This window comes from Mauremys reevesii, linkage group 8, assembly GCF_016161935.1.
Source record: "Mauremys reevesii isolate NIE-2019 linkage group 8, ASM1616193v1, whole genome shotgun sequence".
Classification (NCBI taxonomy): Eukaryota; Metazoa; Chordata; order Testudines; family Geoemydidae; genus Mauremys; species Mauremys reevesii.
The window spans coordinates 14,810,450-14,834,696 of NC_052630.1; the positions used below are offsets into that span (position 1 = coordinate 14,810,450).

The window sequence follows — 24,247 nt, forward strand, 5'->3', positions numbered from 1 at the left end:
AAAAATCAAGCCCTGCTTGTCCTAAACCGTGCCCTGACGGCCTTTGCTGTGGTCTTTAAGAGATGTCCGAGCTATACACCAACTCCCAGCCAATTTCAAACAATGAAAGGAGATAAGTAACAAACTCATTATCAATATGTCCTAGTTTAACTTCCAACAGCAGAACACTGCAGTTTTTCAATCTCCTTTCATAGGGTTATTTTCTGCTACAAAGCAGTAATGTGATAGAGTGGCTCATAGGAGCACTGCATTAAGCTTCTACCACTCAGTCCTTGTTTGGTGGACTTAAACCCCTCTCTGGATGCTGCTGAGTTATCTATGCCAGAGACAACTCACCCCTGGGTCTCCTATGAATCCTGCAAAAAAAATTGCCCTTGGAATTGACCAGATTGCACAAAGTGGCAGGGATTTTCCAATCTTTTCTCAAAGGAGTGGATCCTCTGAATTCCCCACATGTTCATCATCCCCATCCCATACTTTCAGCTACACAAGTTGGAGTCTGTCAGGCTGTGCTAAATTTACCAACAAACTCAGTACAGCTCTCAGGGACCCACTGAAGCTATTTCCAGGGGTTTGTTGCCCAATGGTGCAGCCTCCTGCCTTATTGTGGGTGTAAGAAAGCATTTTTCTTTAAATGAATGGACTCTCTCGTCTTCACTCCTTTCTGCAGCATCTGCCAACCTGCTACATAGCATATACTGAAGGCTACATTCAAGGATTTGTTGGGGAGACTAGCAGGGTGCCATCCCTGAGCATGGCCCCTTGTGGCGCAGCATGGCCCTGCAGCCATCCCACCCTCAGCTCCCTCGTGATTGTTGCAATAATTTGCTCACAAGCCGGAATACTTAAAGAAACATCCCCCTTTCTGGGGTGTTATTTGCTAAGTCTTTTCAGAATACAGACTCTTTGGCCCCTCAGTCCCAAGGTACCTTCTCCATGCTTCTGGGGCCCCATAGCCCTCCTTCTTGGGGCCTGTGCTGTGATTCTGCACGGGTTTGCTTCTTGGTTCTGGGGTCCGACAGCCTTCCTCCTTGCAATCTCCCTTCTTTGTCTTTCAGGAGGCTTCTCATTTGTCTCCAAGGTGGACTGATTCAACCACACGACCTTCCTGTCAGGTGACTACACTAATTTTCCCCATCTGGGGAGGAGAGATGAATGAGTCATGTGCAGGGCTGGACCCGTTACCTCTTAAAGAAGCCAATCACTCTGTGACAGAGACCTTCGTTAAAATATTGACAGTTCTTGAGTTTGAGGGTGGGCATATGACAGCAGGGCTGTTGGCTTTTACCTGTTTCAAAGGGCCTGAAACTTTATCACTGGATGGGGGCACATCTTGTAGCAGGATTGTCATGTGGATCACTTCCCCTCCCACTTTAAGAGCCGGAAAGGAAGAGGAGGAGCCAGCAACATGTGACTAGCCAGGTCTCTCCATGGCTCATCAACACATTTCCATGTTCTGTAGGCCACCGGTGGAGAACCTCTCATCTCTTGGATGGCTCTGCTGAGTGCAATGATCGGCTATTGCTGCTGGTAGCTGCAGGCAGTTTGTCTCCTGCCTCACAATGCACTCAAGGCGGGCACCATAGTGTACATCCTATTGTTGCCTATTGCTTAATCTGTGCCTCCCTAAAAACTAACTCTAGCAACAACTTTACTCAGGCTTCTCAAAAACCAGGAATCTAATTCACATAATTGATTTGGCAATTGCTAGACATGAACATGTACAGAAGCAAATTTGTTGAGAGGCAGAACAATTTTATTCACTAGTTAAAAAAATAACAAAATATAGAATAAATATTTATCCGCAAAATACATATACTGGTAAAATGTAATATAATTAAGTTAACTTCACAAAATAAATTTATCTTATCTGAGTGAGCTGAGCACTCATATTATTACATATTATATTAGGAAAATACATACATTTTCTAAGTGATTTAGTGCTTATGAAAGTTGTTGAGCTGAAGGCTTAGGAGATTGAAGTTCTCCATTTCCCCATAGAATCAGTGGAGTGCAAGCTTCCTCCATCCAGCTTCAGTGTTCCATGTCTTTCCTGGAAGATCTCCTCTGTGGGGAGGAGAGAGTTCAGTCCTGATGGCTCATTCAGTCCCTAGCTTCTCTGCAGAGATTGCTGCCAACAGTTGGTCCAGAGGTGGTAAGTTTTATAAGGTGGCGTGTGTACTTTAACACACAGTCTGTACCTAATCTTCGTCAATGGATGCTGTTGCACCACCTTCAATATCTAATGTAGCCAAATCTTCTTGACAAGATTGTCTACACCAACACCTAAATCATTGTGAACAGCTGTGCTCTTTTAATCTTTGCTGATCGTTGTACAAAATAAGCTCTACAGCCAAGGCTAGAGAGACCACCAAACAAATAGCAGGTGAAAATGAATTTTGCTAGTTATCCTCAGTTCATTTCAAACCAGTGATGAAGGCCAAATCTACTGTAGAATTTTTTTTGCCAGTATAGCCATAACCCTCCTAATGTAGACACAGCATGTATCAGCAAAAGAGTGCTTTAACCGGTATAGCTTATGCCAATTCCCTGAAAGTTATACCGGAAAAAGCACTTTTATGCTGGTATAACTTCATCTACATTTGGGATTTTGTTGGTATGAAAATACTGCAAAAAATCACATCCCCTAACTGACATTGCAATACAGCAGTGGTGGGCAGCCTGCGGCCCATAGACCGCACGAAGCCCGTCAGGGTAATCTGCTGGTGTGCTGCGAGGCAGTTTGTTGACACTGATCATCTGCAGGCACAGCTGCCCACAGCTCTCAGTGGCCGTGGTTCGCCATTCTCAGCCAATGGGAGTGGCGGGAAGCAACGTGGGCTGTAGGGACGTGCTGGCTGCCGCTTCCCACAAGTTGCCCACCACTACCATACAGGCACCTGTTTCTAATGTAGGTTTGGCCTTAAACTTGAAAGGTTCTGAATCCTGTCACACCGTCCCCTACATTTGATCCCTTCATGAAACATATCCCCATAAATAGATGATCTTTGCAAGATTAAAATGCAAAGGAAGTATATTTATACCACATCTTATCATAATCATTGGATATGACTCAAACTTTATACCTTAGTTTACATAACACGAGAGTCCATGCAATAGTTCTCATAACAAAAGAAGTTGTATAAATATAATTCATTTGTGTGTGTATATAATATTCAAATGGACTTTATGCTGCATTTGTGGACATCTCTAAGTCACTTTTACGCCAGTTACATTATTGTTTCTATCATGACGAATGCTCTTCAAAATACAAGGAAAGCAAAAATATTTTAGACACGGTAGTCCAAATTCATCCTCTGCTGAAATCATAGTTATACCAAGGTGAGTTTGACCCATTAGATGAGATAAAACAGGTATTCTGAGCGGGGACATGGTAGTATACCACACTGGCATTTATCTGTTTCTGCAGCATTAAAATTCCATTTAAAAACAAAAATTACATTCTTGGTCCCGATGGTAGCAAAGGTAATATTCCAAACACAAATCAGTACCGTTCCTGAGGAGATAATGATATGCATGTCTTCACACACAGAAAGAATAACTCTAAAAGAAATATGAATGTCCCCTGTTCATTTAAATTTGTGTTGACTATAGAATCTAACATCATTCACAATGTTTTGCTCTTAGGCAATGTGTTCTGATGAAACGTTCCAGTTCGTTTATGAATTTACTCACAGTCACACTTTCTGTATCACAACTTGCCTGCAAAATAAACCAAAAATTGGAAATTACCTAATAGATACTTAACACATATAGTTCTTTATATCTTTAAAACATTGGGCAGACATTCACAAGTCCTTGCAAACCCCGCAGTCATGTACGTATGCACATAAGTACAGCAGAACCCTGTTTAGTCGATCTAATTGGGACTGGGGCCAGATTAGATCATCAAAATTTTGGATAACCCGGAGAATGGGCAAAAAGCTTTCTAGCTGTTGTTTTAAGATGCAGAGTTGCTTTTAAACTAATTGACCCCTCCCAGAAAAGCATTAAAACATAACGCCTGTCTTTATTTACAGGGTGCATGAACCAGTACGCATAGTAAAGAGTACAGTATCAGTTTTTTAAAATGCAAAAATGATCATTTTAACTTGCAACAACAGCAATCCTGTACTATTTTTTGAGTTGATTGAGTTTATCATTTCTGCATTTTTAAAAACTGGTACTATATTCTTTACTAGACGTAATAGTTTGTGTACGCTGTAAGTGAAGGGCGGGGGGAGTTTTAATGCTTTGTAACGATCCCGTGTATGCACTTATGGAGAGCCGGATAATGGATAGTCGGATAAACAGGGCTCTACTATGACTCCTTTCTGCAGAGGAGTAAAACTGAGAGGTAGAAAAAGGAGGACAAAAACACAGTCAGACACAGTGGCAGAAGGAGAGAACTGGAATTCATGAACTGCTTTAAACTTTCAGTAGAAAGAGATAAAGAATAGAGAAAAGAGAAAAGACATCTAAATATTCTGTCTGATTACAACAAACTACATTGAGAGCAGCTGAAGCTGGAGTCATGAGATATTTAGTGACTTGTCCATGCTACAGCAATCACAATGCAGAGTCAAAATTTGCCATCTCATTTTAAGCAGAAGTCCCCATTCAACACAACTTAGTGTTCAGTCTAAAAATCAATGGTATGGTATGACTCCAAGAAGTTCCTGATCAATCCATTAAATTATGCTGCCTATGAAGAATGTGTGATCTCTGGAAGAATAAATATAGCAAGGAAATAAAAACCTACCTGTGTTTTCAGGTTCTTTTGGAGTGATGTTTTTAGTTTTTTGAGGTTGAGAAAAAATGTTGAGAATTTTTGCATTTCAGACTGTTTTTCCAGGTTCTTTTCCAGGAGGTCTATCCCGTCAAAGATTGTGCTGGCACAATCTGCAATCTAAGAAAAAAAAGTTACAGAAAAAGGATATTTATTCAAAATGAGATTCAAGAATTGTCAACTGTTAAATGGAAATGTGTGGTTCAAAAAATACCGACATAGGTTTCACACAGCAGGGTGACAAATGGATTGTGAAACTGGCTCTGATATTTAAGGGCCAGATTTTCAAGTAATTTAGGCAACCAATTGTATACCTAACTTGTATGTCTATTTACCAAGGCTGCAGGCACAAATTAAGTACAATGTGCAAATGGCTGATCTGTCAGGCATGATTTTTTGTAATTCCTTAAGCAAATGAGGTGTGTGATTGCTTGAAAACGTGGTCCTCACTGCCTTAAAGTCAGATGAAGTAAAGCAGGTACATCAGTTTACACCACAGGAGGGTATGGCCCTATGGCTGCAGTTTCAATTTAAGGCTCTTCACATATTTGAAATTAAAACTGACTGATAAAATATTACATCGAGTGAGAGAGGAATTAAATTCTCTTGAAATTAATCAGTACTATGGAAGAAACATTTCATACAGAAAACTTCTTAGGAACCTTTTACAAATGTGTTTAAACCACGTCTACTACTTGGGGGAAAATGTTAATATCTAATAAGTATACACCTCGATAGCTCATTTTTTAAAAATTCCTTTATTAAACACTCTCTTGCATGTCAGTATAACACTAACTAAACCGTATTAAAACTACACTAAACATTTTGAGGCTCGGTAGTTTTGTGAATTATACCGAGAATGTATTTGTGTGCGCAGAACATATACACACATTTTCATCCTTATTTCCCTTTTTGTTTGCCTTTTACTGTGATGAGCATTTTATAATGTGATTGTCTTGGCCCTCGATCAAAGCATCTACTCATTTAAGCACGTCGCTTCAGAAAATCACTTCTACCCAAAATGTGTGTATGTATATGTAAAATATAAAAACAAGCTGTTCACTGTCCTTGCTTTCCTTTCATATCACAAAATATTGTTCTTTGAATTAATGTTTATTCAAAGTTTATTTGGAGCAAGTGCCTTTTTAATTTCATGTCACTACTATAATTGCCTTAAAAAGGCAAATATTCATTTGAAAATTAAATTGAAAGAACAACCCATTTTTCTAAACTACTGGCTGCACAATTTTAGGACTTTACAACTTAGTAATGTGTACTGTTCTAGTATCATGAAACTCATTTTAATCAACATTTTTACTTACATTTTGATGAACTGGGATTGGTATCTTCAACCTCTGAAAGAGAAAATAGCAATTAAAGTCTTCAAATACTGTTTTCATTAACACTGATAAAAGATGTGGTATATAGTATTAGTAGGTTGGTAAACATCCTCACATCTCAGTCAAAAGTAAATATAATGGATGAAAAATGACTGCATGTATCAATTCTTAGAAAGGTTTAAGTTGACAGTTACCTGATCATCTTTCATTACATTTTTAATCATTTTTGTTATATTCAGAATTTCTCGAACTCTCTGACTCGAGGCAGGAGCAGCATAGACGCTCAAAGTTAGCAAAAGAAAATATACATTCAGTGTCATTGTTCTGAAATGCTCAAAGTGGGTCTGAAAACGCATGCTCCTGGACTTATCCACTACCATTTTATGGTTTCTCTTTAAGGAAATGAATAACTTATCTTGATTTTTGAGGTTGATAAAACAATCACTGTGTGGGACTTTCTGGAACAAACTAGTTCCAGTAAATTTTTTTTCCACCTTTCACCTTCTCCTTACTCAAGTAAAACTTCCAATGAAGTGAATAACCAAAAATGTCAGGACCTGGACTTTTGTTCTACGTATTATCAATTAAATAAATAATGACCTTACCTGTTGTTGAACAGCTGCCCCTCTGATTAATTTCCCAAAACGCAAAGCCAGCCCAATCAGTAATGAGGCGAACACAATAGTTTTGATGTGTAAAGGGGCTGTGCTAAAAAGGAGTTTTGTGCAACACACGTGGACTGTTGCCCAGAAGAAGAAAAAAGTAAGGTAGCAAAAGCCATTTGTGAGAGTTTTACAAAATTCTATTAGAATATCCAAAAATCCACAACAGCTCACATTATTTTACAAAAATTAACTTACAGCCTAGAAGTTGGAAGGGGTCTCCTTCATAAATCTCCAGCTACTGTACTCCCTAGGCCAACTGGACATTCTCCCAGTGTAGGGGAATCAATCCCCAAGGTGGTATTAATTCAACACATGCCGCTTTGTGCTCTGCCCATTCTCTTTGCTCCAGTGTATTTATCTATTTTAGGTACTTATATGGCCACTACCACAATATCTTTAATGTTGTTACCCTCACAACACCTCTGTGAGGTAAGGCAGTGTTGTTATTCCCACTGTACAGATGGGAAACTAAGGCACAGAAAGGATAAGTGATTTGCCCAAGGTCACACAAGAAGTCTGTGGAGGAGCATGGATTTAAACCCTGATCTCCCAAGGCCTATGCTAGTGCCCTAACAATTGGACTGTCCTTCTCTGGGGGATATATAGAGGGCACTCCTTCAGTCACATCCTTTTCACCAGCCACACTCCTGACAAGCACCCTGCTCCTCTATTGTAAGGGGTGTGGCTCAAGGACTATTGGGTTCTGGCAATCCTGAGTTTGTGGAACCAACCCGTTGGGGTCATTACCAGGTAGTCCAACTTGTAGCAGACCTCAGGTAACTAGAGGGATGTGTCTACACTGCAGGCATTGGGTGTGATCCCAGCTCATGCTGATATATCTGAGCTAGCTCTCAGGTACTGGAGTAGTGAAGCTGTAGCAGCACAGGTTTCACTGTGGGCTAGCCACCTGATTAATTACCCAGGTTTGTAGAGCCCATGTCGCCACAGCTTCACTGCTATCAGCTACAATCAAGGCGTGTAATTGCAGCTCCTGCAGACATATCCAAGTTGTGCTAATGGGCAAAGCAACTGTTAACTGACCCCAGGACCCAGAGTACATAAAGATGGTTTACAGCCACCTTTGCCCCCCATTTCCTCAGCTCTGCCAAGGACAACTTGGATACAGTTGAGGCTTCATCTCAAGACATTACGCTTCAGCATTGTCTTGGTTGGACAGTGGTCTTGGCACCGCCATTGCTTGGTGGGGTGGCTGGGATGGAAAAGCTGCAGTGGTGCTGTAGAGACATGAATTTATCCTCACAACACCCCAGCGAGGAAAGGAATTATTTTCATTGGGATCCTCATCTATTTAAGCCTAAGGGCTGTAGCAGTGGCTGGTTTGGTGATCCCTGGTTCTGGAGGAGGAGCAGTGTATTTGATTTACTCATGCTTTGAGCTGTGGTCCTGGATTTGGCACTTCTTTTTCATCAGAAGTGGCTTTGAAGGGCGCAGAATGTAAAGAAGCAAGGCCACTGGTCTGTAACTATAACATCACCTAAAGCAGACAGAGCTCTTATGTAGGAGAGCAATGTGGAAGGTAAATAGATGTTCAATGGAGAATGGACTCCACTCTCACTGCTAGAGGTGCTGCCTTCAAGGCATATTGGCAGGGGTGGCTGAGCTGGGTGTATACTAATTTAAGTCCCGCACACATTGTGGATTGAAAGTATGACTCTAAAGCAGGGGCAGGCAACCTATGGCACGGGTGCCGAAGGCGGCACGTGAGCTGATTTTCAGTGGCACTCACGCTGCCCAGGTCCTGGCCAACAGTCCAGGGGGCTCTGCATTTTAAGTTAATTTTAAATGACGCTGCTTAAACATTTTAAAAGCCTTATTTACTTTACATACAACAATAGTTTAGTTATATATTATAGACTTATAGAAAGAGACCTTCTAAAAACGTTAAAATGTATTACTGGCACACAAAACCTTAAATTAGAGTGAATAAATGAAGACTCGACACAGCTTTTCTGAAAGATTGCCGACCCCTGCTCTAAAGTCTTCTGTTGTTGGCGTCCTAAGGAATCCCTGCTCCTCAGGCAGCCAACCCCCCACCTCACTGACTTCTTACTGTGATATGTTGACTTGCAAATTACTGTCCACATGTCAAAACATTGTCCAGAAGGCAAGAGTGCAATGCTTATACAGACATAGACAAAAACAACAGTGCAATACAAGCAAGCGTAGGCCCCGATCTTGCCAATACTTATGCACGTAAGTGAATCTAAGCATGGAGATAGTCCCATTGAACTTAGTGGTGTGTAAAGCTACTCAGATGTGTATGTGTTGGCAAGAGCAGGATATTAAGCACCAGCACCACTAGAAACAGGAAGCAAAAAGAAATGTTTCCAAGTTGAAAGGCAGAAAAGGAGGATACATTCTGGATACCAGTGGAGGCTGGCATTTTGGTTCCTGGTGACCACTCTGAAATTGGGGGCAGGATAGCTCAGAGGTTTGAGCATTGGCCAGCTAAACCCCAGATTGTGAGCTCAGTCCTTGAAGAGGCTACTTAGGGATCTGGGGCAAAAATCAATACTTGGTCCTGCTAATGAAAGCAGGGGGCTGGACTCAATGACCTTTCAAGGTCCCTTCCAGTTCTAGGAGATAGGTATACCTCTTATTATTATTTTATTATATTTTATAAACTAGTGAATGAATCAGCGACCTTGGAAATGAAAAAGGTCATAATGGGTAAAACATCTACCCTGGGGCTGGTGCGTGATTTCCACATCTGATAAAACTGTCTGACATAAAGGAAGAAATCAGATAATGATCTGAATAAGAAAATGAAACAAGGTTGAAAGTATTCAGAATGCCAGCTAAATGCACGTGATGCCAGCTGTGGCAAACTGCTGTCTGAGATCAGAAGTCTTGGATACAGCACTAAATCAAACAATAGATATTCAGCAGAAGTACATCAAAGACGTTTGATGTACTTTGTATCATTGAAATAAGAAAATACTTACCAGTCAATTAATTAAAATCTGATGCTGCGTTTTATTTCCTAAGTCTCCCTAACTATAAAGACAAGACAATTAAAAGTAAAGGGCCCAATCTTGCTAGCATTAAAGGTAGGGCCATTTGGCTTAAACAGAAGTATGATTGGTCCCTAACCCGTTGGTCTGACCCTTTGAGTCGCTGTTGCCTAGGGCAGCATGGTGTGCGAGCTTCTTGAAACTCTAACGCTAGTGTGTGTGGAAGCTACAAGTGTAATATTTTCAAAAAAATATATCAGGACAGTTTTGGGATAACATTTTTTGGAGTCATGAAATACTCAGGTGCTCCTCATTCTGGATCCTTACTTTGAACAGCTCCATCCAAGTCATCAGTTCATTGGAACTCTATTGCAGTGTTGCCACCTGGCACATTATGGCAAGCTTTGGCTTTGAGCAATGGTTGACATGAAACGGGCTTGCTACATGATAAGAATGGAACAGGAGTATATGAAACATAAGCAGTATGTCCCCAACACATCTTTTGTACAGTAGAACCTCAGAGTTATGAACAACCAAGTTATGAACCGACAGGTCAACCACACAGCTCATTTGGAACTGGAAGTTCACAATCAGGCAGCAGAGACTAAAAAGGCAAGTACTGTACAGTACTGTGCTGTGTTAAACATAAACTACTACAAAAAATGGAAAAGTTTAAAAAAAAAATTGACAAGGCAAGGAAACTGTTTCTGTGCTTGTTTCATTTAAATTAAGATGATTAAAAGCAGCATTTTTCTTCTGTGTAGTAAAGTTTCAAAGCTGTATTAAGTCAATGTTTCAGTTGTAAACTTTTGAAAGAACAACCATAATTTTTTGGTCAGAATTATGAACAACCTCCATTCCTGAAGTGTTTGTAACTCTGAGGTTCTACTGTACTGATAAAAACCCCCAAACACTGAACGCTTTGATTGATTAACTGAAATACCAGGACACTGCAGGCATTCAGAAGGAAGTTCTTGGGACCTTGGGGCATCATGTGGAAAACAGGACTGGTCTGATAAAATCAAGACACACAATTTCTTTATCCATAGGGATACAACTAAGGCTAAGTGTTAGGTGTAGTCCAGGTCACCGGCCTTCCACGAGGCCCGACCGTTGAATTCCCCTCTGCTGGCCGACACCCTGAGAGCCCAGGGCTATGAGGTCTAGATACACACCCTGATCGTGGGAGCCCTGAGCGCATAGAACCCCCACAACGAGCCGGTACTGAGAGCGTGCAGAGTCGGTCGATGCTACGCCCAGCTCATGAGACAGCTCATGGTGTCTGACACCATCAGGTGGTCCAGAGACATCTACACGGAACACATCACGGGACACCGCTTGCACCAGGTCGAGTAACCAAGACCACCAACCAGGAAAATAACCCACTTCCTTCCCTGATGAACCGAGGGATGCACCCCACCCATGTACTTATTCCCTACACCAATACAGACTTGGACTCTTACGACATTCTATGGCTGGTGTACCTGAGCCCACCTATCCACTGACATTTTAAAAACTCCCATACCCCAATCTGGATTTTTGCTGGTTATGTGATATGTATGTACCTTGTGAACCTTGTAACTGATACTTGTAATCCCTCATAACAATAAGCCCGACCCCACATGTACAGTACCTTCCCTCTTAACTTGTGTAAATTTGATTTTAAACAATAACTTTAATACAAAATTTAAATCAGTAGGTTGTGGAAAGTCACTGCTCACTGTGGTCTTGCTACTTTACTCTCCCATGACGAGGTTTAAGTTTAAAGCTCATCATGCTAATGAGGTGCTTAGCTATGTGTTCACCTCTTAAGCTTCACTCCTGCTACTGGGCAGCCACCAGCAGTATCCTCATTGATGCAGGGCCTGGGTCCATTCTGTTTTCTCCCTTGCTGATCACTTTTGATCCTTTGTGCCTGCACATACTGCACTCTGGTCCTGCGAAACACAGAAGCAAGCCCTTTAATTGTTAAAAGCACAGTAAAGGATGTTGAAGAATGACCTGACAGTTACTAATTTTGGACTATACAAAGAGGATAGAAGTAAAATTATTTACAGGAACTGCTGTCAGGCTACCATGTACTATGTAAACCTGTAGCTGTAATCATTATGTGGAAATTACAACTGTCTGCAATGGCAGTTTTTGCTCACTTCATCTAGATAAGCATACAGTTATGTAGATCAGATAAAGTGTATTCACTGACCAAAAAAAAAAACAACACTTAGTTAAAAGAGGGTTAAGATTGCCCAGGGATATCTTGTGCCCTACAGAATATTGATTTCAGTACAACTCAAACCTCTGAAAACCGGAAAATAAGGTTGCAGTACATGCCAATGCAAACTTGTTTCTGCCCCCCCCCCCCCGCCCCCCACAAGCTGCTATTACCACTGGCAATTATCTGCATGCACTCCAGCAACATCAGTGTGTTAGGTGTAGCTGTATTGAATGGTGGAGGGATTAATTGGAGAAGCTTGGCAGAGCTATGACTGATATGAGGTGACATGGGGAGGCCCTGCCTCTCAGGGGAGGAGGATCTCAGTGCCTCTGTCTGCCCTTCACCCCATGTGAGTAATGAAAGGAAACAGGTGCACTTGTACTCGGATGCAGTTTGCCTAATTTCATTGCTGAGTCTGTGTCAGTAGCGGTACCCAGAAATTTCCTTCCTGTGGGGATTGTCAGCAGTGAAATCAGATATGAGTGGTGTGGGGACATTATGATGGGTGAGGAAAAGTGCTGTGTTAAATGGAAGCCTGTGTGTAAGGGTGACGTTGTTAGCACGGGCTAAAGGATTGTAAAACATAGTAGGTGTGGGGCTTTGTGGAATAGCTTCAGTGTCTACGTGAATGGCAGCTGAGGGTAGCTCCTGCTCAGAATACCAAGACACAAGTTTTGCTTTAGCAAAACGATGGCTTTAGACTGTTCTCCAGTTGTCATGTGCCCCATTCCCAGGCAAAGGCAGAGTGAAAGGATGTTTTATTATGGGTGTATTGGGTGGAGTTAAGCTTGTGTGGGTATGCACCTGATTTCTTTATATTCTACTTTTCTTAGGTTTGGTTTTGCTGAACTTGCTGTTCCAGAAGAGCACACGATTCTCGGGACAACCTTAACTCTGTGTCAACAAAATTTAATGTCAGTGAATTTCCTAATTTTGTTTTTGTTTGCTTTTTTTAACCAGAAAGAAAAATGAGTTTTGAAGCATTTGCTAGTCATTTAGGAAGTTGTAGTTGTCACATAGGTTTCAGCAGAAGTGTTGGTGTAGCTCGCTAAAGATAAAGGATGCTATGTGACTTCTCCCCCGTCCTATACACTCAGTTATGGTGGAATGGTGATAAGGGTCATGCTTTTAAATTTTTGGAGGGGATATTGGCCAAGAAGTCCAGTGAGAGAAACCACAACATGGTCCATCTGCTGGTTGCAATAATAGTAAGCATGTGAGTGAAGACTAGGGTGTCTATCTCCTTCTCCACTCCCCTCTCCTACCATACCCCACAATATAGTTTCCCCTCCCCACCAACATTTTCAGCTAACTCTCCCCTTCCTGTCCTAGTGTTACCAACTTGGGATTTTTTTCATGAGTTATGGAATTTCAGCTGGGGCTGGAACTGGTCTTGATGTGACACAAGATGCTCCAACCCCACTCAGCAATTGCGGGCCTGCCTTGGGGGGAATCCTTCTGATTGGCTGTCTTCCCCACTTGCCCACCCATGGGCAGTACTTTCTCCCTCTCCCTTCAGGGGCTGACACTATTCTTACAAGAAATGGGGAAGGAGGGAGTAGAAAGCCCAGGAGTTCAGAACAACTCTGCACCCAGCCACTCTCTCCTTCCTATGAGTAACAACAAGGCTCCTCTCTGCTTCACCCCTTCCTGCAACACCCATCGCAGGAAGGGAAAGAAGAGAACCCTGCTGCATCTGCCCCCACCCAAGCTTGGGGAGATAGAACTGATGTGGGAGATGTCGGAACTGGAGGACAGGATAGATTTGGAGACTAGGGCACAGAACTAATTGCTGGGCAGGGGATGGGTAGATGTGGGAGTGAGAGCACCTGCAGCGAGGCTATGGTGACCACCATTTCAAAATGCAAAAACGGGACACATGCAGGCCTCGTGGCCAGCTCCCTGCTCCTCCTAGTCCCCCAGAGGTCCTGCCCCCTGGCTAGGCTGGAAGCCTTAGCTGGGAATGGTAAGAACCACCCAGGGAGTCTGGGTCGCTGTGGGGAACCTTGGACCCTCCACCTGTCCTGGGCAGGGGGTCAGGAGGCCCAAAAGTAGCCCCCAGCCCATATCCGTGCCCCCCAGGGCATGCTGCCCTTGGCAGGTCGAGGGTACAGGACTCCAGGGCTCCCCACAGCAGCCTGGGCTCCCTGGGGGACTCTTACTACTGCTTGGCTTGGGCTTCTGGCCTGGCCAGGGGCAGGGCCTCAGGGGAAGAGGAGGAGAAGGGGGTGGAGCCTCATGGCAATGGGGGCTATGGCCCACCTCATCCCCCACCGCCACCAGGAAGAAGCTGGTACAGCCCCTGCGCCTCGGGCAGACAGGGAATCTAGGACAAATGCTGTCCCAGAGTAATTCAGCCCCAGACCGGGACTTGAAATGTACATTTTGAGACTGTCCTGCCCAATTAGGTGGTCACCCTAAGCAAGGCCCAAAATGGCCTTTCCCACGACATTTGAGTGAGTGGGCAATTCTAATTGTGACACACATACATGCCCTGGAGATGAGCGGGGCGAGTTCCAAAATCAAACAACAGATCAAAAAACCATAATATAATCTCAAAAAAGAAAATAACCACTCATGATTTTGGGGGCCAAGCTTATTATTTTTGGGGTCTGACTCGAGTTTTGACCCTTTGGGGTTAACAGTGCTGCGGTCCCATTAAGCCATTAGCACTAGAAAAGCCATTAGCTAGCATCTAAAAAGTTGCTTCTTCCTATCTGGTCCTTTCTGAGGCTGCAAACTCATATCAGAGGCAGCTGGTTACTGGAGTCTCACATACTTCCTTGGTAACATAGGTCAAGCTGTACACCAAGATAGACCCTGTAGCTCCATGATGCTCCTCCACTTCAGCTGGGTGCCCTGCCCCCAATCTGGCCTGGCCTCCCAAGCTATCGAATCATTGTAATGTAGGGCTGGAAAGGAACTTGAGAACTAGTCTAGCACCCCATGCTAAAGCAGGGCCAAGTAGATCTAGACAGTCTCTGACAGGTGTTTGTCTAACTTGTTTTTAAAATCCTCCAATGATGTGGATTCTACGACATGCCTTGGAAGCCTATTCTAGTACTTAACTATCCTGATAGTTAGAAAGATTTGCCTAATATCTAAGCTAAATCTGCTTTCCTGCAGATTAAGCTGATTATTCTTTATCCTATCTTCAGTGGACATGGAGAACAATTGATCACTGTCCTCTGTGTACCAACCCATAATATATTTTAAGACTATTATCAGGTCCCCATTCAGTTTTCTTTTTTCAAGACTAACCAGGCTCATTTTTTTAAACCTTTCCTCCTAGGTCAGGTTTCCTAAACCTTTAATCATTTTTGTTACTCTTCTCTGGACTCTCTCCAATTTGCTCACATCTTTCTTAAAGTGTGGCACCCAGAACTGGACACAGTACTCCAGCTGAGGCCTTACCAGTGCCAAGTAGAGTGGGAAAATTACCCACCCCCATGTCTGACATACAACACTCGTGTTAATGTCCCCCAGAATTATATTAGCCTTTTTTGCAACTACATCACATTGTTGATTCATATTCAATTAGTGATCCACTCTAATCCCCAGATCCTTTTCAGCAGTACTATCACCTAGCCAGTGAGTCCCCATTTTTCATGTGTGCATCTGATTTGTCTTTCCTAAGTGTAGCACTTTGCACTTCTCTTTATTGAATTTCATCTTATTGATTTCAGACCAATTTCTTAATTTATCAAGGTCATTGTGAATTCTAAAGTGCTACCAACCCCTCCCAGCTTGGTGTCATCTGCACATTTTATAAATATACTCACTAATCCATTATCCAACCTATTAATGAAATTATTGAATAAACCTGACCCATTACTAACCCCTGTGGGACATCACTAGATACGCCTTCCCAGTCTGATAGAAAACCACTGATAACTATTCTTTGAGTGTGAACTTTTAATCATCTATGCCCATTTTACAGTAATTTCATCTAAACCACATTTCCTGAGTTTGCTTATGAAAATGTCATGTGTTAAAAGCTGTGTTAAAAGCCTTACTAGAACTGCTATATCACATCTATCTTGATTTTAGTAAGATTTTTGACATAGTCTCCATGGCACTGGCCCATCCAATTTGTACCCCTCCCCCAAGCAGGCTCCATCACCTCCCACTCCAGCCAGAATGACAGAGCTGAAACCCCCAACATCCCCCACTGCACAGCCCTGACTCCCTACTTTCCACCACACTTTTTCCTGCACTGTTCCAACACTCCCCTCATTGCTCCCACCTCAATATTCCCCCAACTGTTCTATGCAATGTCCCCATTCCACAATCAGTGTTTTAACCTTCTGATTTCCTGAGAAGTGGCCCATGAGCAATTTATTAGTAAACTTCCCTCTTGTTTTTGCTTTTCTGTTTGACAGATCATTTCTGAATCTTCCACCTTTTCCTCTTTGCAGTTGGTGAATGGGATCGGCATATGGGGAATGCAGCTTCTGAAATCTACCTCCAAAATTCTTCCCACCTAAGTCCTTCTGCACCAGATCCGGGCGTGCTCCAAGGTGCTCAGATTTTAATTCATGTCCTTGTGTTTACTGTTGAGAATTTTCACTGTTGAGAATGGAGCACTTCTATGATGTCTTTTACTCCCAATCTGAGTGGGAGCCTGTAGCCTTTCACTGGGTCCCAGGCAGGCTCTCTAAGATTGTCCTTAAAGAGTGACTTCTGGCTTTTCCTTCATCCCCTGGATATAGTCGCACCTAGCCATCATGGACTTGCTGAGAGCTTCCATTCAATATTTTCAGCAGGCTATTTGCTATTACAAGTGGCTACCTACCTCTTGTGTGCCTTGGGCCAGGTCTACACTAGGAACTTTTGACAGGATGGCACCTTCATTTAGGAGTGTGCCTTTTTTTTTCTGGCAACATTTCCATACCGGCAAAAGCACTAGCATAGGCACAGTTATACCAACGTACTTTTGCCAGTATAGCTTATTTTGCTTGCCAAACCAGTATAAACTAAACGTGCAAAAACACTTTATTGTCAGTGTACACTGCGTTTACACTAGGAGGGTTTGCTGTTATAGCTCTACTGGTATAGTAAACCAGCAAATCTTTTTTTAGTGTAAATTTCATCTTGAATCAGTTCAGCATCAAGAGGTCTTTCTTGGCATTTTGGAAGAATTGAAATGGAATGCTGAATGAATAATGAAATGAATAATGAAACATTTCGGTTTGAATTAGTTCAACATTTAACTGCACCTGCTACAGTGCCTCATGGAAGTTGTCATTCAAGTGCCTCATGCCCCTTTTCTCCTGTATCGGGCAGACTATGTGGCTGGACTGTGTTTCCCATGATGCACTGCAGTCTCCTCTGGCTGAGCCATCACAGTGCACCATGACACCAAAGCATCTAAGGAAGATGCAGTTTAATGATGTATAACTCAAAATGAAACATTTTGACTAGGGCTGTCAAACGATTAAAAAAATGTATCCCGATTAATCATGAGATTTAAAAAAATCATGATTAATCACAGGTTTAATCGCACTGTTAATCAATAATAGAGTACCATTTATTTAAATTTTTTTGATGTTTTCTACATTGTCAAATATATTGATTTCAATTACAACACAGAATACAAAGTGTGCAGTGTTCACTTTATATTAGTTTGATTAAAAAAATTTGCACTATAAGAAAGATAAACAAAAGAAATAGTAAAAAAAATGAGGAGTCCTTGTGGCACCTTAGAGACTAACAAATTTATTTGGGCATAAGCTTTTGTGGGCTAAAACCCACTTCATCAGATGTATGAAGTGAAAAATACAGGAGCAGGTATAAATACATGAAAGGATGGGGGTTGTTTTACCAAGTGTGAAGTCAATCTAACAAGATAAATCAATTACCTGCAGGATACCAAGGGAGGAAAAATAACTTTTGAAGTGGTCAGAGAGTGGCCCATTACAGACAGTTGACAAGAAAGTGTGAGTAACAGTAGGGAGAAATTAGTATTGGGGAAATTAAGTTTAGGTTTTGTAATGACTCAACCATTCCCAGTCTTTATTCAGGCCTAATCTGATGGTATCCAGTTTGCAAACCAATTCCAGTTCTGCAGCTTCACGTTGGAGTTTGTTTTTGAAGTTTTTTTTGTTGAAGAATTGCCACTTCGAGGTCTGTAATTGAGTGACCAGAGAAATTGAAGTGTTCTCCTACTGGTTTTTTAATGTTATGATTCCTGATGTCAGATTTCTGTCCATTTATTCTTTTGCGTGGAGACTGTCTGGTTTGGCCAATGTACATGGCAGAGGGGCATTGCCAGGGCCAGCTCCAGACCCCAGCGCACCAAGCGTGCACGTGGGGCAGCATTTTAACGGGAGGGTGGCAGGCGGGTCCAGCGGACCTTCCACAGTCATGCCTGTGGGAGGTCCAACGGAGCCGCGGGACGACCGGACCTCCCGCAGGCATGCCTGCGGCGGGTGCGCTGGTCCCGCGGCTCGTGTGGACCTCCCGCAGGCATGACTGCGGAAGCTCCACTGTAGGCGCAGGACCAGCTGCACGTCTGCGGGAGGTCTCGCGGAGGCGCGGGACCGGCGCCCGGCAGCGCGAGCGGTGCAGCGAGCCGCCCTGCTTGGGGCGGCAGAATTCGTAGAGCCGCCCCTGGGCATTGCTGGCACATGATGGCATATATCACATTGGTAGATGTGCAGGTGAACGAGTCCTAGATGGTGTGGCTGATGTTGTTAGGTCCTATGATGGTGTCCCTTGAATAGATATGTGGACAGAGTTGGCACCGGGGTTGGTAGCAGGGTTTTGTTCCTGGGTTGGTGTTTTTGTTGTGGGATGTGTAGTTGCTGGTGAGTATTTGCTTCAGGTTGGGGGGCTGTCTGTGAGCGAGGACTGACCTGTCTCCCAAGGTCTGTGAGAGTGAGGGATCGTCCTTCAGGATAGGTTGTAGATCCTTGATGATGCGCTGGAGAGGTTTTAGTTGGGGGCTGTAGGTGATGGCTAGTGGTGTTCTGTTACTTTCTTTCTTGGGCCTGTCTTGTAGTAGGTGACTTAGTAGTAGGTGAAATAGTATTTTTCAGTTCACCTCGTAAAAGTACTGTAGTGCAATCTCTTTATCATGAAAGTGCAATTTACAAATGTAGAATTTTTTTTACATAACTGAACTCAAAAATAAAACTATATAAACCTTTAGAGCCTACACGTCTACTTAGTCCTACTTCTTGTTCAGCCAACCGCTAAGACAAACAAGTTTGTTTAAATTTATGGGAGATAATGCTGCCCTCTTCTTATTTATAATGTCAGTTGAAAGCGAGAACAGGTGTTTGCATGGCACTATTGTAGTCAGTATTGCAAGGTATTTATGTGCCAGATATGCTAGACATTTGTATGCCCCTTCATCCCTTGTCAGCATGGAAGTATGTCCTCTGGAATGATGGCTGAAGCATGAAGGGGCTTACAAATGTTTAACATAATTGAAATCAATATATTTGAAAATGTAGAAAAGCATCTGTCACAGAGTTTGGGAGGAGACAAGGCCCTGCACCCCCGGCTTCCTTGCGATTCACTGTGACTCTCAGCCAGAGAGTAGAACAGAAGATTTATTGGAGACAACAGGAACAAAGTCCAAACCAGAGCTTGTTGGCATAAACAGGACCCCTTAGTCAGGTCCTTCTGGGGGGTAGGGAGCTTAGACCCAAAACTTGGGGTTCCCGCCAATTCCCCAGCCAGCCCAAGACTGAAAAAAAAAACCCTCCAGCAGTCTCACTCCTCCTCCCTCCAGCTCCTCCTCCAGACTTTGTCCAGGTGTCACCTGGCCCCATCCCCCTCCCAGGTCAGGTTACAGGCTTAGGTATCATCCCTCAAGAAAAGTCATCCCCTGCTATCCCATCCCCAGTGCAGACAGCCCCAGTAAAACTAGACGACATTCCCAGGTCAATCCACCCCACTCCCTACTGCGTCACAACATCCAAAAATATTTATAATAAATGGGTATCACCGTATTTTATTGTTTAACAGTACAATTAAAACTGGGATTAATTGTGATAAATCAACTTGATTAAAAAAATTAGTTTTGAGTTAATTGCTTGAGTTAACTGTGATTAATTAACACTTTAATTCTGACACTTCTAAATTGAATTTTTGGGGCACTTTTTGTTCTATTAAAAGTTTCAGTATTTTGACTTTGCCCTGATTGGTATGAAAACACGTGGAAATTTAGATTTTCAATCAGTTTTAGTAGATGACTAAAGTCAAACACCACAATGAACAAGATTATCATTGTCACTGATGAGATTAGAACTTGATGCTTAGCTACATTACAGTTTTACAAATTCCTAAAGCCCTTGATTCTCAGCAAGTACTACAGCCAAATCTTCCTGAATGATGAATAGAAAATCATCTCAAACTGATAATTAGGGCACAATGAATAAGAACGCTGCAGATAATATGGTAGATCGTAGTAACCAAGGGACAAAGAATAATATGTGGGATATTTTGACAGTTGCAATATAAACCGATAGTATGCATTCACCTGGCAGAATCAGAAAGGGAAACAAAAACAGGATGGAGTGGTGTGGGGTTTTTTTTTCATAACAAGGAGAAATCTTAAAAGAGAAACTTTTATTTTAGAAAGGTTTGAATGAAAAATAAATAATACATATGGTGAAGGCCAGCTGAATCCCCTTGCTCTTTCCCCTGGTACAAGATCAAGAAGATGTTAGATAAAATGAAAAGGCAATGATTTAAAAGATAAAAGAAAATAGGTTTTTTTTGTGCAATGTCTAATTAACACATGAAACTCATTACCACATGATATTTACTTTATGTATCTATTTGTCTGGGTTGCTTACACTATACTTAACACTGATGTATCAGAACATTTTTATAGACTCATAGACTTTAAGGTCAGAAGGGACCATTATGTTCATCTAGTCTGACTTCCTGCACAATGCAGGCCACAGAATCTCATCCATCCGTCCCATGAGCTAAAGATTCTCCACCGGGAAGCAATGGATAAAGTTCCTAGATAGTGCTCCCTCTGCCCCCCATGGGGTCTGCTCTGCCCACAGACTGTTAGCCCAACGGGAAGAGACGTGGGGATGAGGAGAATGGGGAAGGGGAAGAAAGTGGAAGTGGAGTAGGTGAATGGCTCTAGTAGTTCCAGTTTTTTTGGGAAGCCACCTGTTGAGCAAATTCAGCCATTGCCCACGGCCTTCAGTTGTGGGCTTGAACCAGCCTGAAGTTTGGGCTGTCCAAGTTCCACCCCAAGACTGAATGAGTTCTGCTAAGTAGGAAGTGGGCAGTAGCATTGTGCCAACATCCAGCACACAGAGTCATGTTCAGTTTAAAACCAGAGGATACTAGAGTATGAGTTACTCAGACAGGATGTTTGTTTGGTACAAAATCTGTCTCTTTTATTTTTCAGAAATAAGCAAGTAAAAATAAGGCAAGGGGTATTTGTAATCCAACACATACTTTCAAGTGCACACAATATTCTTACCAAACTGCAGGTGATATAACACTTCTCAACAAACTTGCCCTCCACTGCAACATGCACAGCACTATTCAGTGCACCTAACACCCTACTGCTCTGTGTCTATCTTATGCTTTCCTAGCATAATACTTTTGCTGGCCTCTCCAGCCACCTCCTTGATCCATTCCATTCTGGTTTCCATTTCTTCCACAGCACTGAACCACCTTCCTCTACTCTGCTGCTGCTGGCTCTTTCATACAATCTCAGGGTTGGAAGGGACCTTAGAAGGTCATCTAGTTCAACCCCCTGCTCAATGCAGGACCACTCCCCAGACAGATTTTTACCCCAGTTCCCTAAATGGCCCCCTCAAGGGCTGAACTCACAACCCTGGGTTTAGTGGGCCCATGCTCAAACACAGAGCTATCCCTCCCCCCATATTACTTATCCTCCAGGTGTTCACTAAAGCATCTGGACCACACCTTAAATGCCTTGCAACTTCCTGAATGCTTTAAACATTGGTCTTGATGGCTTTCTCCTCATTTGGGGTTGTTCCCTTCTCTCCACCACTACCTTTGACTCTAGTTGTGACCTCACCATGGACACTAAACTACTCCTTAGTGGGATTGTCCCAAGTTTTTGCATTCCTCCTTCACATTTCTTCCCATGTGGGCCTAACATTTTACAATTCAACTCCAACTGCCACTTTTATTCTAATGGCACAACTCTCTCTTTCCCTTCAATTCTGTCTCCACCAAAACACCTGTCTCCAGTTTAGCTTTCTTCAGTTGAAAGTCCCAAGATGGACATCCTCAGCTCTGATCTTCCTTTTGCCTATCTGTAATCTTGGAGTCATTTTCAAATCCGAGCTTTCCTTTTCTCCTCACATTGCTGCACTCTGCATGTCTGCCTAGTATGATCTTTGCAACATAGCCTGATTCGGCCAACACCTTGATCTGCCAAGTTACTTATTTATACATTTGTTACTTTTTACTTTGTTACAGTCTCTCCTCTGTGGCTTCCCAAAATCACACCTATCCCAAGTCCATCCTGCTTAGAACTCTGCAACATGCCCTTTCATCCATTCATACCAATGTCACATCATGCCCAACCTGAAAGACTTCCACTAGCTCCCCAGTCACTACAAAAATTAATTTAATTGTACCAAGACTCTCCATTGCAATACTCCATTTACCTCTGTGAATCCATTTGCTTTCTTTGCTCTACTGGCTGTGACGACCTTGCAGACCTCAGCTTCTGCTTTTGGCAGAGGTTGTTCCTTTTCTGTTGCTTCACAGGCTATTTAGAACACAAAGTCCACCTCCTTTCTTACCCCAGTTCTAGTCTCCACCTTTATCTAAAAATACAACTCAGAGCCTCCTGTTTTGCATTACCAACATCTGAGTAGCTATTGGTCACTTTCATCATGCCAATACTTAGTATTACCCAGGACTGGCGTAAGAAAATCTGAAGCAATCTGCAAAACGTTTTGATTTAATCCTCCAGCTGCAACATTCTTTCTCTAGCTGTTTCCTTCCCTCTATTTCAGCCCCCATTCCTGAGCCAGCTGGAGGGAGAAAAGGGATCAGGAGCAGCATGGCATGAGGAACAGATAACCCATAGAAAACTGATGTGTGTTTGCAGAGTTTTAGGGGAATCTGACTCTCATTGTTGCTTCCTATGGCACACTCACCTGCTTCAGGCAGTTTTCTTGGTTAAAAATCTGATCAGCAGAACTGATGGCCTAAAAATATTTTGATTTGTCAAAAATTGGAGGCCACTTACCCAATGTGCCTCATGGAAGAAATTAATATATTTTTTGTAAAACTAGATTGATCAGTTTGATAGGGTGCTATCCCTTTAAGAGGAAAGGGGTGTTGGGAACCTATCCAATATATAAAATATGAAAATTAACAGATTAGAGGGAGTCTGGGTCAAGGTCTGGTAAGATTTGCAGGAACCGCAGTATGGGATGCAGGCCTCTGTGAAGGGAGCTTGGTCTGGAGGCGCAGGTTATTTCTAAATTGTTGGGTTTTTTAATTGTTGCTATTAAACTGGGATTTGCTCTTCTATTTCTTGAGTCCTTCCATTTCTTACTCTGGGATGCATGTGGCCCTACATCACAATTACTAATCAGTGACCTGTGTGGCAGAAATTTCAGAGTTCAAATTTCAGATTTTTTTCTGTATTCAGCAGCCCTGAATTAACAAATATACTAAAATATCCAGACTCTAGCCAAAGGGTCTTTAATTGATTAAAATCATGTAAGACTGATTACCTTTTGATGACCCCCTGCTAGAAAGGGCAAAACTGAAATTTGAGATCATTTTATTAGTACTCGTTGGTTCTGTCACGCTCGCTGGAGTGGTTCACAACTATGAGTGACAACCTCAGGGCGGACTGTCAAAAAGTAGGGCACACACCCCAAACTGGTGGTATGTTCTATAAATAGATTTCATCAACCCAGCAACAAATGTTAACTCATGAAGGACTATAACAGACTTAACATGGAGTCACAGACTCCAGTGTACCTTGCCACCCAGGCAGGCTGGACTTAGTGATAAATGGTCATTTACACCAAAGATCACAAAATATTCAGGTTGCTCCCAGTCCCAAGTGACCAGTCACTTACCTCAGGTCAATTTGTACTTTAAATCTTACCCCAAAGACAACTCTTGTAGCCAATCCTGTAATAAACAAACTAAAGGTTTATTAAGTAGGAAAAAGCAATGAGAGTTATTTACAGGTTGCAGCAGGCAACATATATACACATATGAGTTACCATCTATGGTTCCAAAAGGTAACAGAGATGTAATCTGTCAGCACTGAATGT

General features: G+C 42.5%; 2 long non-coding RNA genes across 2 annotated transcripts in view; one reads left to right on the plus strand and one right to left on the minus strand.

Annotated features, from left to right (window-relative positions):
* The window catches only part of LOC120370569, a 53,171-nt gene extending 30,138 nt beyond the window's left edge, over positions 1 to 23,033 (plus strand). Inside the window, exons 2-4 of the long non-coding RNA XR_005583807.1 lie at positions 12,818 to 12,898; positions 16,367 to 16,504; positions 22,964 to 23,033. This is a non-coding gene — a long non-coding RNA (uncharacterized LOC120370569). The remainder of the gene's footprint in view (positions 1 to 12,817; positions 12,899 to 16,366; positions 16,505 to 22,963) is intronic.
* Positions 1,947 to 22,730, minus strand: LOC120370568. The gene is made up of 4 exons (XR_005583806.1): positions 22,610 to 22,730; positions 6,112 to 6,144; positions 4,763 to 4,909; positions 1,947 to 3,723 (listed from the first exon to the last, which is right to left on the minus strand). It is a non-coding gene; the product is annotated as an uncharacterized LOC120370568 (long non-coding RNA).
* Positions 23,034 to 24,247: the final 1,214 nt, after the last annotated feature.